We start from the raw sequence: 16,109 nt of genomic DNA on the forward strand, positions 1-16,109 counted from the left end.
CTGCGGGCACCGGGCCGGGGGTGGGGGGAAGGGGGAGACAAGCCCTGCGGTGATTCAGCGGCCGCTCCACGTGGGCCCGCACCATACTGGACCCCACACTTGGGTGTCGCCGGGCCGGCCTTTTCCTAGCGTCCCCTTGAGTTCCAGACCTCTTGTCACCCGGTAGCTTGCCCTTCTCTGCTTTTTCACCAGCAGTTTGCAGTTCACAGCTTTGGCGCAAGTGCCCTTTCCCAGCGCCCTTTCTTTGTCTCGCCACTCTCGGCCCTTTGGGCAGCTCTTCTCTGACTTCCTGACTTTCGTTTGCCCCCCTACCTCTTAGTCTCTTTCTTCCTTACTTTTGGCCGTAGGGTCCGCTGTTCTTTATCACACACACCCCTCCCACCTCTCCACGAGGCCCTTCTCCCTCTACTTTTTTTTTTTTTTTCAATCTGGCATTTCCCTTGAAGCCCTTTCCCCTGGGACTTTTTTCTTTGCAGCCTCGACTTTCACCCCTTAACCCCCAACTCTCTTTTTGTTCCCCCATCCATCCTTGTCTTCCTTGTCTTCCCTCTCCTCCCCCTACTCCTTGTCTTAAAGCAGCAAGAGATGAACTGAGAGTTATGCAGAAGAAAAAAAAAGAGAGAGTTTTTGAGGAATGGCCCGCCGGAAACCTCCGGAAAGGGGACAAAGAAGACAGGCCGGGGTAGTCATTTGTGTTAAAAGTGGAAAGTGGCACTCCAGTCTGCTTAACTGTTGGGGGACGTCTGCAGCTTCCAGCAGGTAAGGCGCTGTGACGCCCAAGGATCCGGCAGCACCAAGGACAGCGCCCAGGCGTGCCCATGGGATTGTGCTGGGTTCGCAGCCTACCAGAGCCCAGAGGAGGGTCACTTCTGGTTCATCTCCTCCAGCGAATACTTTTAAACCTGTTTGTAGGGGCTGTTTGTTTGTAGGGAACCATCTGGAAATCCCACACTAAGACTTCTCTGCAGTGCAGAGTTGGCACAATGAACAGACTGCAGATTTTAAAATCAACTAAAATTCATTAAACTCAGTTAAGGAAAATAGAGACTTGAAACCCAGTTTGACTTTACCAATAAGTGAAGGATGTTAGGGAAGGAGGAGACACAAGGCCTGAAATTTGAAGGTCAACTACTCACTGGGAAGGGGAAATCCTAGATGAAAAAAAAATCCAGGGAGATAGTGTGTATGTTAAGTTTGAAAATTGCATAGTCATCTTTCTGTCTGGGTACTTCTTACGTGTACTGTTACAACCGACAGGGCAGCTGAATTAGTTTTAAATTAATTGAAAGGTAACTGGACAGACTCATCTCAGTCTTGAATAAGCCAGGTGGTCCCTCTGCCCCCATTTAAAAACGCAACCTATTTCCTTATGTTGATTTTGATGACCGATTTGGAATAGACCCACCATCCTTTAAGCATGTTTATTTAAACAAACATTCAACAGAGGGCTTCCTTTGACTGTATATTTTGAACTGAAAATGTCCTTCTATTTTGGATTACAGTTTTGGAAGATTCAGAGTGAAAAAGTTCAGAGTCTTGACAGAGAAAGTGAGAGATGGACTGCAGTCCTGCAGGGGGGGGGGAGGGGGGTCACAGGAAGGAGTGGGCGTTGTGAAATGCTTACTGTGGGTCAGAATAAACCAGCGCTTGGAAGCAGAGACAGCAGACTGATGTACCTTTTCGGGCATATATTCTCTAACCTCTGCTTCATTATGTGACAGAGTTGTATTCATCAGTAAGTAATCACAGACGCCTCCCTTTCTGAGGCTTTGATTTTGTAGTTTTATAAGCTTCCAGCCCATACATTTTAAGATAGAAGCGAGTTTTTAAAAGGAAAAAGGCTCGTTTAAGGAGTTAACTTTTGGATCTGTGAAACTGCAGCATTGCGGGCTGCGGGGGTGGAGGGTGAGGGGGCTGGGTATGAGGCGGATCTGATCTGCTGAGCATTGCTTACTGCTCAAGCAGAGAGAGCCCAGACTCAAATCCCCAAGAATGGCGTTCCACAAAGTGGACAACTAACTTGTAAATATTGTAAAACCCCAAATTTATCGATTTCCTATGGAAAGAGTAAATGAAAATAAAAACTTCCTGGGCTTGTCAGGTGTGGGCTAGCAGGGTGGGACCTCAGCAGGATGCCATGTAGAAATTGCTGCATCTGAACTATGCGGCATTTTTCCTTGAGCCCTGTGCGGCTGCCTGCTTTTACTAAGATAAATAAAGCTGCCAGCAGTTTCCTGCTGCACACTCATGGGGAAAGCTCCCTGCAGTGAGAGCACATGGGTAGCAAACAGGCTTCAGCTGCGAGTTTTCTGCGGGGCTTTGGCAATGAGATGACTCTGCAGAGGCATTTACAAGGAAACATGTGTTTGATTTCACCATCAGCCTGTTTTGCCTCGTGTCTAAACCAGCTCAAAAATTGTTAAACATCCAACCAGTTGCAGAAAAGAAAGTGCTGCTTGCAAACAAAGTCATGGCCAATTACTTAGGCTAAACCTGGTGCTGATAGCTTAACATCTTAGCTGCAATGTCACCTGGACTATTGATTAATCTAGGCCTTAAGGAATGATGCAGGGACTTACAAGTTCTTCTGTTAAGGGGACAGTGTGCTAATGATTTAAAAATTAGGGCTTCAGTCCCACCGTACTTTTCTGCAGCCTTTCACTTTTTACTTTGTTCTTTCATTTCTCTATTTGTCCTGAAGGTGACTTGAAGGGTAAATCCACCATACAGTCTTTTAAACATTATTATTATTATTTTTAAAAGGGCTATGGAAGCTATTCCTTTTTTTCTTTTCTCTCCTGAGCTTCTGAAAAAATTCACTTCCTTAATATTTTTCATAGAGAGAAATGGTTTGCATATTTCCTCTTTTGGTGACATTATAGCTATACAACTGTAACATACTAGCAACAGAGAAAATGAGCGAGAAAGGGTATCTGGCTTTACTGCAATGTGGGGCTGGCATTGAGTTTACGAGAGTACTTTTGTGGTTTATTCAAAGAAGGATATATATGATTTGGATATAAGAGTTTTAATGAAATTATCTTTAAATTGTTGTTTGTTTTGAATTGCCTTTTGGAGAATGGAAGAACATTTTTTCCCCTATTTCTATTTCCTTCACTAGGTGAAACGTGAATGTTAACTTGAGTTAAGAGTAAAGCACTATAAGGAATTTGAGGGTCTGATGCTGGTGAATCAATTCCAGAAAAACCTGAAGAAGGAGACTTAGGTTTTAAAAAACGCTAGAGCTTCTCTGGGAGTAATTCCATAGCTCGAGCTCAGCACAGATGAATTGGAGCGGTGTTGTTATATTAATTTGCAGCATGTTTTAAATGGTCAAGCTGTTTTTTACTGAGAGTCAGGACAGTTCTTGATTGAAAATGGAAATACAATATTTGTACAAGAGGTTCATTTATTGGGTCAAAATGAATATATATATATATATACATATATATATATATATCATATTTCTCTCTCTCTCTCTGTTTTTACTTCCTTACTTTTTTCTTTTAAGGTTACACACACACACACACACACACACATAAATGAATGGAGAGTGGCAGCAAAAAGCTCTGGAAGGAAGAAAGGAAGGGAAGGAGGGAGAGAGGGAGGGAGGGAAACACACTGCCCACTGGGTAGGGTGCTTCTACTTATGATGAGATTTCAGCAGCCTGCTGTGATATGGGTCCCATGATGTTGTCTGGGAGCTACTTCTAGAACTTATAATGAATAACTATTTATGAATTTCCCTTTGGTAGTTGTTAAAGGGCTAGTTGATATAAGAGGCCCAGAACAGAGTCTGTTGGAGAGGAGACTGAGTTGAAAAGAAACCAGACCACTCACTTATTCTGCTTGAGTCTCAGATGTCAAAGTTTATGAGTAGGCCAGCTTGTTTATTTGTTTCATTTGTTGGAAGGAGTATAATAATATCCCCAGGAGAGAAAGGTTTTTCTTATCAGAACAATTGGGTCATATATGTATGCTGCTACTGTTTTTAATTAAAACAAATCCATCTGGGACAGCATCTCTTTCCTGGCATTAAGTGCTCCAGAGTATGTTTGCTTCTCTTATAAAATTCTTTATACATTAAATATTATATAACATTTATATTTTTGCCATTTCTGCCTTTATAAAGTTAATTTGAAGTCTTCAGGAATCTTAAAATATTCCATCTTTATGGATGTGAACTGAATCAGCTTGAAATTTTTCTCCGTAGAAATTTTCTGGGGCTAAGCTCTAGCTGTCCGCTCACACCAGCTTGCTGCTTTCCCTTTTTTGCTGTGTAATGCTAGCACTCTGCTGCTGTGAATCAATGCTAGAAAAGCCAGAAGCAGGAGCCTTAGGTCTTAAAAAAACGCTAGAGCTTCACCAGGAGAAATTCTATAGCTGAAGCTTAGTGCAGATGAGTTGAAGAAGTATGGTCATGTTATTTTGCAGCATGTTATTAATGGTCAAACTGGCTTTATGGAGAGCCTGGACAGCTCTTGATGAGGTGCACCTGAGCACTTAAAGCTGCAGTGCCTCTGAGTCTACCAAGTGCAGCCTTGTAACATTGTATCTTAGTTCAAGCCTGACTTCCGGAGATCCGTTCATCTTGCTGAAGCGGCTTCCTTAGAATGAACTTTATAACCATAAGGTCATCTATGGTTTGGAGATTAAATTTTTGAGCTAAATCCAGGGGTATAAATTTAAACCTCTCATCTAATAATTGTCATCATTTCAAACCTGAGTTCTTTTCCTTAGCCTTGACCATCCTGAAAAGCTGGGTCCTCTCACAAACGTCTGAAGATGACTCATGAGTGGAGCCGGAGGTCTCTCTTGGATTGCCAAGAACATCATATATTTTAAAATATTTCGTTCATTTTTTTGGGATATAAAATAGAAGTTTACAAAAAATAGAAATTTACAAAATGCAGAAATGCTATATCTGTTTTCTGTGTTTTAAATGAATTTAAATATGGATGGCAGGTTTTGGTTATGTAATATGTCGATTTGCAAAATAAATGGAAAGCACAATGCTGTGTGCCATGGGCCCTGGGTTTGAGCCTTGTATTTAACCTGCACTTTCCAATCTACACAGAAAGATGATTAGAGGCTCTATAGATGAAGGATGACTAAACAGAGCCAGTGTGGCTGCCCCTGACTGTCATCCTAGCATTTGAGTGGTAGAGGCAGGAGGATTAGGAGTTCAAGGATTCCACTACTGTTTTGAGTTTAGGCTAGTCTGGGCTCATTGAGTTCTTGCCTGCAAAAACAAAAACGATCAGTCAAAAACTCTCTCAATAAGAATAACTAGTGCTGTTACCCATCAGGAAAGTCTGACTGAGTTTGACATTAGTTTCCTATCTGCCTCTCATTTATAGAGGTAAACACCACCGTGGGTGGTGTGATCTGTGATGTGGGATGAGACCAAGTGAATGTTTTGATGTGTGATCTGGTACCTTACAGCCTGACCTAGTAAAGCTGGAATACTATATTTCTTTCTACTTAATGGGCCCCAGCCCCAGTGATACCACCAGCAGGCTTTTACATTTTCTATCAAAGAAGTAAGATGAAACAAATCAGACCTGGTAGCATACACCTGTAATCCCAGCTACTCAGGATGCCAAGACAGGAGGACTATACGTTCCAGGACAGCCTGCTTCAAAGGAAAAGGCAGGAGAAGGGCGAGTTACAGCAGTGGTAGCTGCTTACTCTCCACTTACTTACCCAGCACAAGGGAAGTCCCAGGTTCAGTCTCCACTACAGTGAGAAACCAAGCCCAACAAATGAGCACCAGCCTCATGTGGTGCTAGCGTGGGGGCAGAACTCAGTGATTCTTTTCGTTTTTTACAGTTGATCAAATTGACCGAAAGGTTTGTTCAAGACCACACACCTGCCAAGTGGTGGTGCTGGGACCAGGCTCAGCTCTTCTGGTGGCACTGTTAACATTACACAACTCCCTCAGTAGACTGCCAGATCCGGTCTCCAACTGGAACCTTCAACACAAATGTGAACGCTGCAGAGAGGAACATCGTGGTAATGTGGTTACGAGAGTTACTGATCATTTGCGTGTATCCAGTGTGTTAAATGTTTGGCCCCAAACTTCCCTGAGTTGTCTTATTTAATCAACACAATTTCCTCAGATGACCTTCTTATTATCTCCATTTTTATAGAAAAAAAAAGCAATCAAGTACAGAGATAAAAAGAAGTTAAATATGCACATAGCTGCAAGGTCATTAGAAGGTCATTGTTTCCTACTTTAAAAGCAATCTCTCATTTTAAATATCTCTCATTAGTGCCTAATTGTCATGCCACGTTAAAAACACTGAGGCAATGTTATGCATACATATTCTTCCCTCTTCTGCAATTAATATCAAAAGACTTTAGTTTCTCAGATGAATATTTTTTTATTGTTTCATTTGTGACTTTATTAAAGACATTAAAATACATTTCGAGTCACTTATCTTTTTTATTGTATTTTTCCCTAAATTAGTTTTCTATGTAATTTGAAGGACATCTAATTCACTCAACTCACTCTGGTCTATGCTCTGTGTATGAGGCCCCTTGTCTTAGCATTAGACCTGGTATCTATCATTCACATTTCCATATGCTTTGGGTTTTTAAAAGATTTTAATTCATTCCACACATAATTTACCATTCATTAACTTATTTATTATTACCTTATCTACATTTGAATTATAAAGAAAACCTTTTAATCTTATCTTTACAATCCTTAATTCCTCCTTCTTTCTTTCTTTCTTTCTCTTTCTTTCTTTCTTTCTTTCTTTCTTTCTTTCTTTCTTTCTTTCTTTCTTTCCTTCCTTCCTTCCTTCCTTCCTTCCTTCCTTCCTTCCTTCCTTCCTTCCTTTCCTTTTCCCCCCTCTTGCTCCCTCCCTTCCTCCTTTTCTTCCTTCCTGGACATTTCTTCCTTCCTTCTCTCCCTTTTCTACTCCACCCCCTTTCTTCCTCTCTTTTATGGATCTCATGCTCTTTAAACTACATCTATTTTGAGAGACCCAGTAACATTCATTTATAATTTGGCCGTAGCAATAGCTTGGCCCACTATCCTTATTGGTAAAGGTTTACAATGGGATGTCTGGCAAGAAAGAAGCTTTGTAAAATCTATCTAAATAGTGAAAAGACAGCCATGAATAATTTGAAGTGAATCTCTTGATCATCTATTTTATATACTAAAACCGGGGTTATGTGATTGCATTTATATATGTTGCTTGGAGACAAGTCAGTCTTAATCCACTTTTTTTGTTATTTATGGGATAAAGTACTCTGACTCACCCATTTCCATCCATATAAATCCTGCTTCTATTTATCCATTATCAGGGTCAAGGAAGAGAATCGTTTTTCATTTTTTCTTGAGCAAGAGTTGACCTTGAAAAGAAACATCTATCTTCTATTAGTCATGGCAGCAATCAGCTCCCGAATTTGTAGTACATAAAATTATTAGAGACTCAGTGCCTAATGATAAAAATGCTTCCTTAGCCAGCCATAGTGACTCACAGATAATAATTGGCTTGGTTTTTTTTTTTCCTGACTCCTAATAGTATACACACAGCCCCGTCCACCTGCCATGTCCACTATATGATGAGAACTCAACTCCCGAGAGTGAGGCACTTCTCTCCCCAAGGTATGCTTATGCTTCGATGAGGCCACTAGGTGTGCACAGAGTTACCACACTGCAGCAGAGGAAGTCATTGGTTTAGGGTTGATCCATCTCAGGTGCCTCCCATGATGCTTTTCGAGAACTGCCACTTGCCAGAACCTCCCCGTTGTTGTCGCTCTAGCTATGATGTCATCTTTCAGTCTCTGGAGCTTCTGAGTGGCAGTCTACTTAGGCATTACAACTGCTGGTCATTTCACTAGCATCTTAACACAAGTCTGCCTAACTATGCCATTCTAGATGGTAGACGGCAAGTCAGGTGTGTGTGTGTGCATATATGTATGCCATGTTGTTCTGCCAAGAGTGATTGCCTAATGAGTATCTGTGTGGATGAGTACATGAACACCTACCTCCCTCTCCCCCAAATTACATCAAGCAACATGTGGGCATCTGGAAGCTGTTTGAGAGGCAGAATCCTGGCTTGGATGAAGAGAAGAAGGAGAATTCAGCGAATGAAGAGACAACAACCGCAGGGAGTACTGTCTCCAGGATATCTAAAGAGAAACAAAGAGTGTCCTAAGAAGACAGAGGGTGGGCAATTGAAACAGCTGGTGGCAAGGATGAGACTACTTTGTCGAGGAGGGGACCTGCAATGACTTGTGGGACATAAAGTAGGCAGAAAGGGCAACACAGCCAAGTGGGATGTGCCTGAGGAGTCCCGAGGGCTTAGCATGGGGGAGAAGCATACAGTTTGGTGAGAAGAGATACACAGTCCTGAGGAGAGCAAAAGCAGGAAGGCTAGGTTGACATTTATCGCAGGCTTCTGGGGGCTGCAGAGAGCCCACGAAGGTTTTTTTTTTTTTTTTTTTTTTTTTGTCATGAAACTATTGAACTTACAACTGGCCAGGGCCAGACAAAGTATTTAATTAATTAGAAGACTGACCTGATTGTGTTGAATATTAGAAAAATCACCTTGGCAGAATAGTTTGGAGGATAGAAGGGACCAAAAATAATCAATTTGGAAGCTATCCCAATAACCCAGATGAGATTAAAAGATGCATATTTGGGAAGTGGATGAGGGGAGGATGGGGATGGGGTAGAATGTACAAATGTAGCAAACAGCGAAGTAGCAGTATATAACGCTTATAAGACACTCCTTCCTGGGGATGCTGTAACAAATTGCTACAGACTTAAAAAAACACACAAAGGTCTTGTCTTCTGGTCTTGGAACTCATTCACTGCCCTTGAGTTAAAGCCAGTGTGTTGATAGGTCTGTGCCCCTTATGGAGATTCTAAATCAAATCCATTTTTTCCCCCTTATGCATGTTCTGGAATCCATCTGTGAAGAGGCCCAGACCATGGACTCCAGGTTTTTCCAAAGGCGGCAACATGGTAGTTTCTCTCCGTATTGTCCTCTGCCCTGCCACCTAGGTCTCCTCTTAAGACCTTTGTGGCTTTGTTGGACCTTCAGCATAACCTCGGACAAGCTTCCCATCTCAGGCTCTGAACCGGCCTTCTAGAGATGCTCTGAAATATGCCCAGTGCATGCCCAGTGCAAACAACAGAAATGTATCTAATCTTATTTTACTTTTTTTTCCTTTTTGCAGCTTGGGAGGCTCAGTGTCTGGGGACAGGTATCAGCATGGTCGATGTCTTCAGAGGTCTCCCTGGCAGGTAGATGTCATTTTCTCCCTGTCTCTCCACCGCTATCACTTCCTGTGGGTCTGTGCCACTACTTTCTGATATAATGAGGATATTAATCATTGGATTAAGGGGTGATCTATTGATGTCATTCATTTTAATTTATTACCCTCTTTTAAAGTCTCATCTCCAGATATTGTTATATTCTGAGATGCTGTGTGGCTAGGGCTTCAACATGAGGATCTTGAGAGTATTCAATTCAGTTCCCAATAGACTGATTCATTCATTCATTCTCTCTTTCTGTCTCTCCCTCCCTCCCTCCCTCCCTCCCTCCCTCCCTCCCTCCCTCCCTCCCTCCCTCCCTCCCTCCCTCCCTCCCTCCCTTCCTTCCTTCCTTTCTTCCTTCCTTCCTTTTTTTTCTTCTCTAAGACAAAGTCTCACTGTGTAGCCCTGGCTGTCCTGGAACTCACAGGGATTCACCTGCCTCTGCCTCCCAAGTGCTGGGATTAAACATGTATGCCACTATGCCCAGCTGCTTTCTTAATCATATCTGCAAGAGACCACCTTTGGCATGGAGAGAAGATGTTCATAAGGGTTAGGTAGAAGATGGGACATCTGTATCAAGAGAGTATGATTTAGAGTACAAAACTCAGAAGGAAAAACACATTTAAAGATATGGAGGTGGGGGCTGGAGAGGTGGCTCAGCGGTTAAGAGCACGTACTGCTCTTGCGGAGGACCTGAGTTTTCACACCCAAACTGGGCAGATCACAGCGTCAGGGGAGTTGACGCCCTCTTGTGGCATCTCCAGGCAACTGCATGCATATGTACATATTGCAACATAGATGTACATGGACACACATAATTACAAAAAAATCAAAGTAAACCTTAAAAAATCAACTTTAAAGTTAGGCAACTTTCATTCTGTAGCACAATGTGCCTGTGCTACAAAGAAGGGAACGCCGTTACATTCAATTTAAACTGAGTTTATATTCCTAGATGGGCAATGGACTCCTTGCTGCTATTTTCTTGTAACTTGTTAACCACCCAAACCTTCTTTTTCTTCATTTGTAAACCAACAATGATAAGGGGTCTGATTTCATAACATGACTCTGTAAAGAACTCGGTGGATGAGACCCTTTTCAGTAGGCCCTAGGGAGTCACGTGACCGGCCATCTCATCTCTGCCCAGGCTGGCAGAACACTGGGTATTTGCTCTGCAAACCTAAGGAGAAATGCCTGCTTCTTTCATGGGAAGGTGTAAAGAGAGACAAGAATTTTGCCAGAGTAAAAGGGGCTCAGGTCGATCCATGTGTTTCAGCTCAAAGACAGGGTAAGCAGCTAATACAGATCTGTTCGGCCAGCCCCGCTGAATGCTCAGTTTCAGCGGCTCTTCTAGTGACAACCCGGTCCCATAAGACTGAATAAGTGGATGTTTTTATTAAACCCCTTCCCAGTATGCGACATGGAAGAGAAGGTTGCCACGTCACAGGCAACCTTTGCAGTGGTCGTGTAGAGCAGATTCCTATGGAAAACTGTCTTCTTTCTGATTTCCATTTCTGCTCCTTTCCCACTTTCTAGGCTCGTTCTCATTGCTCTTGGAGCTGGAAGCACGTACTGACTTACGGTGAACAGGGCATGCAAACTGCGGGAACTCCATTTATCTCTGACTTCAGGCATAACACGACATGGCTATCAGTACTGTACCTGACAGAGCATAAAGCCTAAATGGCTATCAAAATAGATGGGGGAGAGGAAGCCTCTTAGCGGGACGAGGGAGGAAATCTTTATCTACAAAATCTAAAGAAATCTTGCTGCCTGAATTCAAACCTGAAGTTCACTGATTTCCAGTTCTTCACCCCCCCACCCCCCACACCCACCCCCACCCCCCCACCCCACCCCCCATGAACTTGGATGTAACTATTCAACAGTTTCCTTGTCTGATCAGTGATAAGAGTCCCAATCTAAGATGCCTTGGAATTGTGCTAAATAATTGGTGGCAACAAGTATAATTGTCCATCTCCCTTTATTAGGCTCAACAATGTCACAAGTGTTTACTGAGCTCCGGTGGTGAGCTGGGAGCATATTCTAAACAATGAACCCCGTACTCCTAACAACCAGGTGAAATGCTTCCCTGTTCATTTTGAAGACAGCAGTGAGAAATGACTCTGAAATCCTCCTCACTGAGGAGTTTTAGGTAGTGAGAATGGCTCCTTCTCAGGTCTAGAGCTTTTCTTCCCTGCCATATACATGTGTTTCCCATAATCCGTGAACCCTTTTACCGTAACTCAAAGCCCTAATTTTCTTGTTAGTATAGCATTTGGTTTAATTATCCATTTAAGTGGTTAGACTTATGGCTTTTTGAATCTTTCATTTATAGGCTGCCCTATCAATAGGTGAGAGGCAGAGGGAAATTATAAATATATTTCTGCAAAAATAATGTGGGGGTGTACACAGTTACTCACTCACCATGCTTGTTATTAGAATATCTGACAGACAGCTTGCTATTTTCTCAGCTGACGGCTAAGCCTCCAGAAAAGACTTGGAGGCCTCCTTCCCAACACCATTCTTCTGAAACAATAATTGTCACAGTGCTCAGAAACTTCCTGTGCTCATGAGAACATTAAAAAAAAATTATAATCAGAGAAAATACTGCAACGTGCAAATCGGAATGCAAATCACCTCGTTTTTAATTACATTATGGGTGTAAATTACCCCTAAGTGCCAAACATGTCTACCCTGGATTCCAGAACTCTTGTTTTGCAATTATATCTTCTGGTATGTCTTGCAATCTGACAGTAGCAACAAACGTGTAATAGCAATAATTATGAAGCCAGGCTATGGTGTGCAGCTTAATTTAACATCTAGGATCTATATTTGAAATGTAAAATCCAACTCTGTCAAACTTGCATCAACACCTAAAGGGGAAATGGGTTTGCGTGTGTGTGTATGTGTGTGTGTGTGTGTTCACAACAGCAGGGATAGGAAGTGATGAAATTATTGAATATAAAGACTAAGGCTTTGGGAATCAAGAAAGCATTAGCATGTTTAGTGACCTTGGGCTGCCCTTGACTTTAGCTTGCTCATGGCAGTAATAGGTAATATCTAATCTATCTAAATGGGATGACGTCTTCAGCGTGAGCATGAGAGTTATATGTGAAGTGAGAGAGCCAAACTCAGTGACATGGTACTCTGGTACATGCATGATAGACCGTGGTACATACATGATAGACTGTGGTACATACATGATAGACAGACTGTGGTACATACATGATAGACTGTGGTACATACACGATAGACTGTGGTACATACACGATAGTGGCTGGCTAAGAGAGTAGGGATGGATCCCTCTCCCTGTGCTGGTCCTGAGCTGTCAATGAACTCTTTCACTTTATGTTGCCATTTTGGGGTTCTAGATTCCTTCAATGTGTTTCTTTGCTGTACCCCAGGACGACAACCTTACCTACAGACTTAGAACTGGGTTTCAGCCAAATCCATTTTGCAACTCCAGAAAGAGGGAAAAGCATACAAGGTCTTCTCAAGGCCAGCCTCAGGTGGTAAGACAACCATGGTTTGTATTTATCTCCCAGGGGCAGGAACAAAGCCACATAGATCAATCCAAGGATGCTGGTTGGTGTAGTCTTTGGCCATTCAGGATGGGCTCAGCCAAAACGCTATTACTGTAGAAGGAGGAGAGAATAGATTTTGGTGGGCAAATAAATCTCCATTTTTGGAAGGTGTAACTTTCAGCATACCCCACACAGTGAAACACTAACTATCGGAGTGTCCTTAGTGACCTAGCAGGGTACACAGCTGGGCTCACTATCATAATAGTGACTCAAGTAAGACACAGTAAAGATGTTAATCAAGCTGAATAGAAGGATTCATAATGACAAAACTGAGGTTGGAAATATATCATCTTGGCCAGGGTATGTAGCTCTGTGGCGGGAAGAGGGAGGGAGGGAGGGGGAGAGAGAGAGAGAGAGAGAGAGAGAGAGAGAGAGAGAGAGAGAGAGAGAGAGAGAGTTAGTTTCATCTATCAGTGCTCCTGAACAGATAACAGATCAGAATCAGAATTCAAAAACAAATCAGTTGATCAGTTGTGAAGGAATTGACAGAGCAGAGGGTCAGGATGAACTAAATTCTAAGACCATGGAATTTTTTTTTTCTGGACTGCTTTGTCTATTGTCCACTTTCTAGCTAAAATCTGTCTCCGGGACCTCAGCTGCATTTCTCACTTCTGAAGACCACATTCACCCCCTCCTCCTCTTTAGGTTCCCCCAGCATTGCCCTTGGCAGCACACAGTTCAGGGAATCTTCTGGCCACAACCATTTCACATTAGACATTGGATATATCTTGTCCCTGCAGCAGAACTCCGGGATCCTGAAAAGCAGAGGTGTCTTCTTGCTACTGGTTCACTTTTCTCTCTTCACATTCTGTAGCAGAGTGGAGGACAAAATTGTCTCACTTCTGTATCTGCAGGACAGTGCTGTCTGTTCTATTAATAAAGCAACTGCTTTGTAACTAGACAAACTGAAGTAAATGGAACCAAGGAAAGTATCAGAGACTCGGATCTAACACTCAAGGGAAGAGAGAGCAGCAGGGTTGACCCTTGTCATTGACAGTTTTCTTGTGTATAGCTTTTGGCCTCTTGGTTTTCTTTCAGGACACTTGTTTGAGAACTTTCCATCCTTGCATCCCAGAGTGTAGGTCAAACAGAAGCAAAGAGCGAGGTTGAAAGACTCAGGAGTGTGGCTCTTTAAGAGTGTGTTTGTGCTCATGGTCATGGCAGCCACGGGGCTCTTGGCTATGCTAACTGTCATGGCAGCCACAGGGCTGTTTTACCTAGCAACTCTGTTTTACCTAGAAGGAAAGCAAGGGAGATTCCTCGGCTCAGGACTTTACACATGCAGTCAACAGTCCATGGATACTTGTGACTAGACGGTACACACTGAGGTGAAGAGGAAAGTGTGAGTGAGTCTATTTTACTAGTGGTCTTTCCCAATCAATATGGAGAAAAAAATTGATTTTTGTTTTTCTGCTTCCTGAAGGAAAATCCTTATGTCAAGGTGCTATGTAAGTGACATGCTAGGCGTGACACACACTTATTGATTCTATTGATTGATCTTTCGATTTTTCTTGCTGCTAAAGTTCAGTTAAAATCCTACATTGAATCTGCTCTGTTCTGATTGGCATAGAAGGAGAGGCAGGAGAATGTCCTTTCAAACTGCTGATCATTGTTGGGGAGCATGAACCTCTGGTTTCAGAGGCTAAGAAGGAACCGAACTGGAGTTTTCCATTCCAGATGGCAGGGGCAGTTATAATGGGGTCAAATCACACATGGCCCAGGAAACCAGAGGGCAGCATACGTATCTTGGGTTATTTTTTTCTTGACAACCCAGTTATTTTAGAAAAATATGTGTGGGCTCTTGTTAGACAGCTGGTAAAAATAGCAAGTGTCACATGCCAATTTTTTTTTAATTAAGCATTTACATCATATTTTATACTTCCAAATCACTCAGATTTGCTTGTCAGGGGTGTTGCTTCGGGAGTTGTATTTATGACGGTATTTTAATGTTAACTTGGGAGAGGGGGCTGGTGAGGAATTAGCTCTCAGGTATCAGGGAGTGAGGTCTGGAAGCTAGTCCTAGGCCCCAGATCCTGTCAGCCCTTGTTTGATGATGTTTCCATGAGTAGAAGAGAATGATAACAGCAGGAGAAGGGTAAGGTTTTTGAGAAATTAACAGAATCCAGGAACAATTTTGCTCAATGGGATTTTTTTTCCTGGACTGCTTTTGTCTATTGCCCACTTTCTAGCTAAAATCTGTCTCTGGGCCTCAACTCCGTTTCTCACTCCTGAAGACCACATTCACCCCTCCCCTCTCCTCTTTAGGTTTCCCCAGCATTGCCCTTGGCAGCAAGAAGTTCAGTGAGTCTCCTGGTCACAACCATGCCACATTACACATCGGATGTATCTTGTCCCTGTAGCAGGACTCTGAGATTGAGGGGGAAAAAAGTCTCATGTGCCCTAAAACCAAACAAAAGCATTTTCCCCTCAAGCCTGACCACCCGAGTCCAATCTCTGGAAACCATACCAAGCCAGATGTGATCGCTCACAGCTGTAACTCCACAACTGCCTTGGTGCGATGGATGTTGAAGAGCATTGTCTGGCAACTCCCACATCAACTAAGCTGGAGGATGTGGACAGGTGATGCTTGAGAACGTAGAAGAAGAATTAAACCCTGAAATTAATCCCTGAAAATTGTGTCCCAAAATTATTCTACACGCCTACCATAGCATGGGCGTACACACACACACACACACACACACACACACACACACACCAAGTCAATTTAATTAAAAAATTAAAAAAAGATCTCTTAAAGAGGAGAGTCTATATTTGTTTTAAAATAAAACATATTAAATGGGGGGTAAAAGGTCTCTCAAATCCAGGTGTCCTGGGGGAAGATTCTAAATATAGAAATAAATGTACAAGACTGTATTCATCAGCATCCTGCAGTGGAAGAGGTAGGACTTAGGAGGACCCATTCTCCATGATGATCTTTAGTTAATTATTGCTAGAGGACTTGGGGCGGGGCATGTCCTGGGTTCTCTTAGTGGTGAAGCCACGGGTACAGTGTTCACAGCATACACATACCAGTCAAGGTAACTTAGAAACTGTGTGACCAGGGATGCATATATCTGTCTCCCTGGAACCTAATGGAATATTCTGGAACACTTCTGAACTGTTGGTTTTTTTTCATTGTTTTCTATCTAGCTTACCATAACAGTCCCCTGACCAGAAAGTTTCTTCCTTTAGGCCTCTGCGTTTAGAAATGACTGTATTTTAGAACAAGCTGTCATTCTCACTGTTTA

At 42.6% G+C, this 16,109-nt stretch overlaps 1 pseudogene; it reads left to right on the forward strand.

The window, feature by feature from the left end:
* The first annotated feature begins 57 nt into the window (after nucleotides 1-57).
* Nucleotides 58-15,054, forward strand: LOC110309565 (uncharacterized; annotated as a pseudogene).
* Nucleotides 15,055-16,109: the final 1,055 nt, after the last annotated feature.

This window comes from Mus caroli, unplaced genomic scaffold (assembly GCF_978045245.1).
Source record: "Mus caroli unplaced genomic scaffold, Mus_caroli_1 scaffold_12, whole genome shotgun sequence".
NCBI classification, from domain to species: domain Eukaryota; kingdom Metazoa; phylum Chordata; class Mammalia; order Rodentia; family Muridae; genus Mus; species Mus caroli.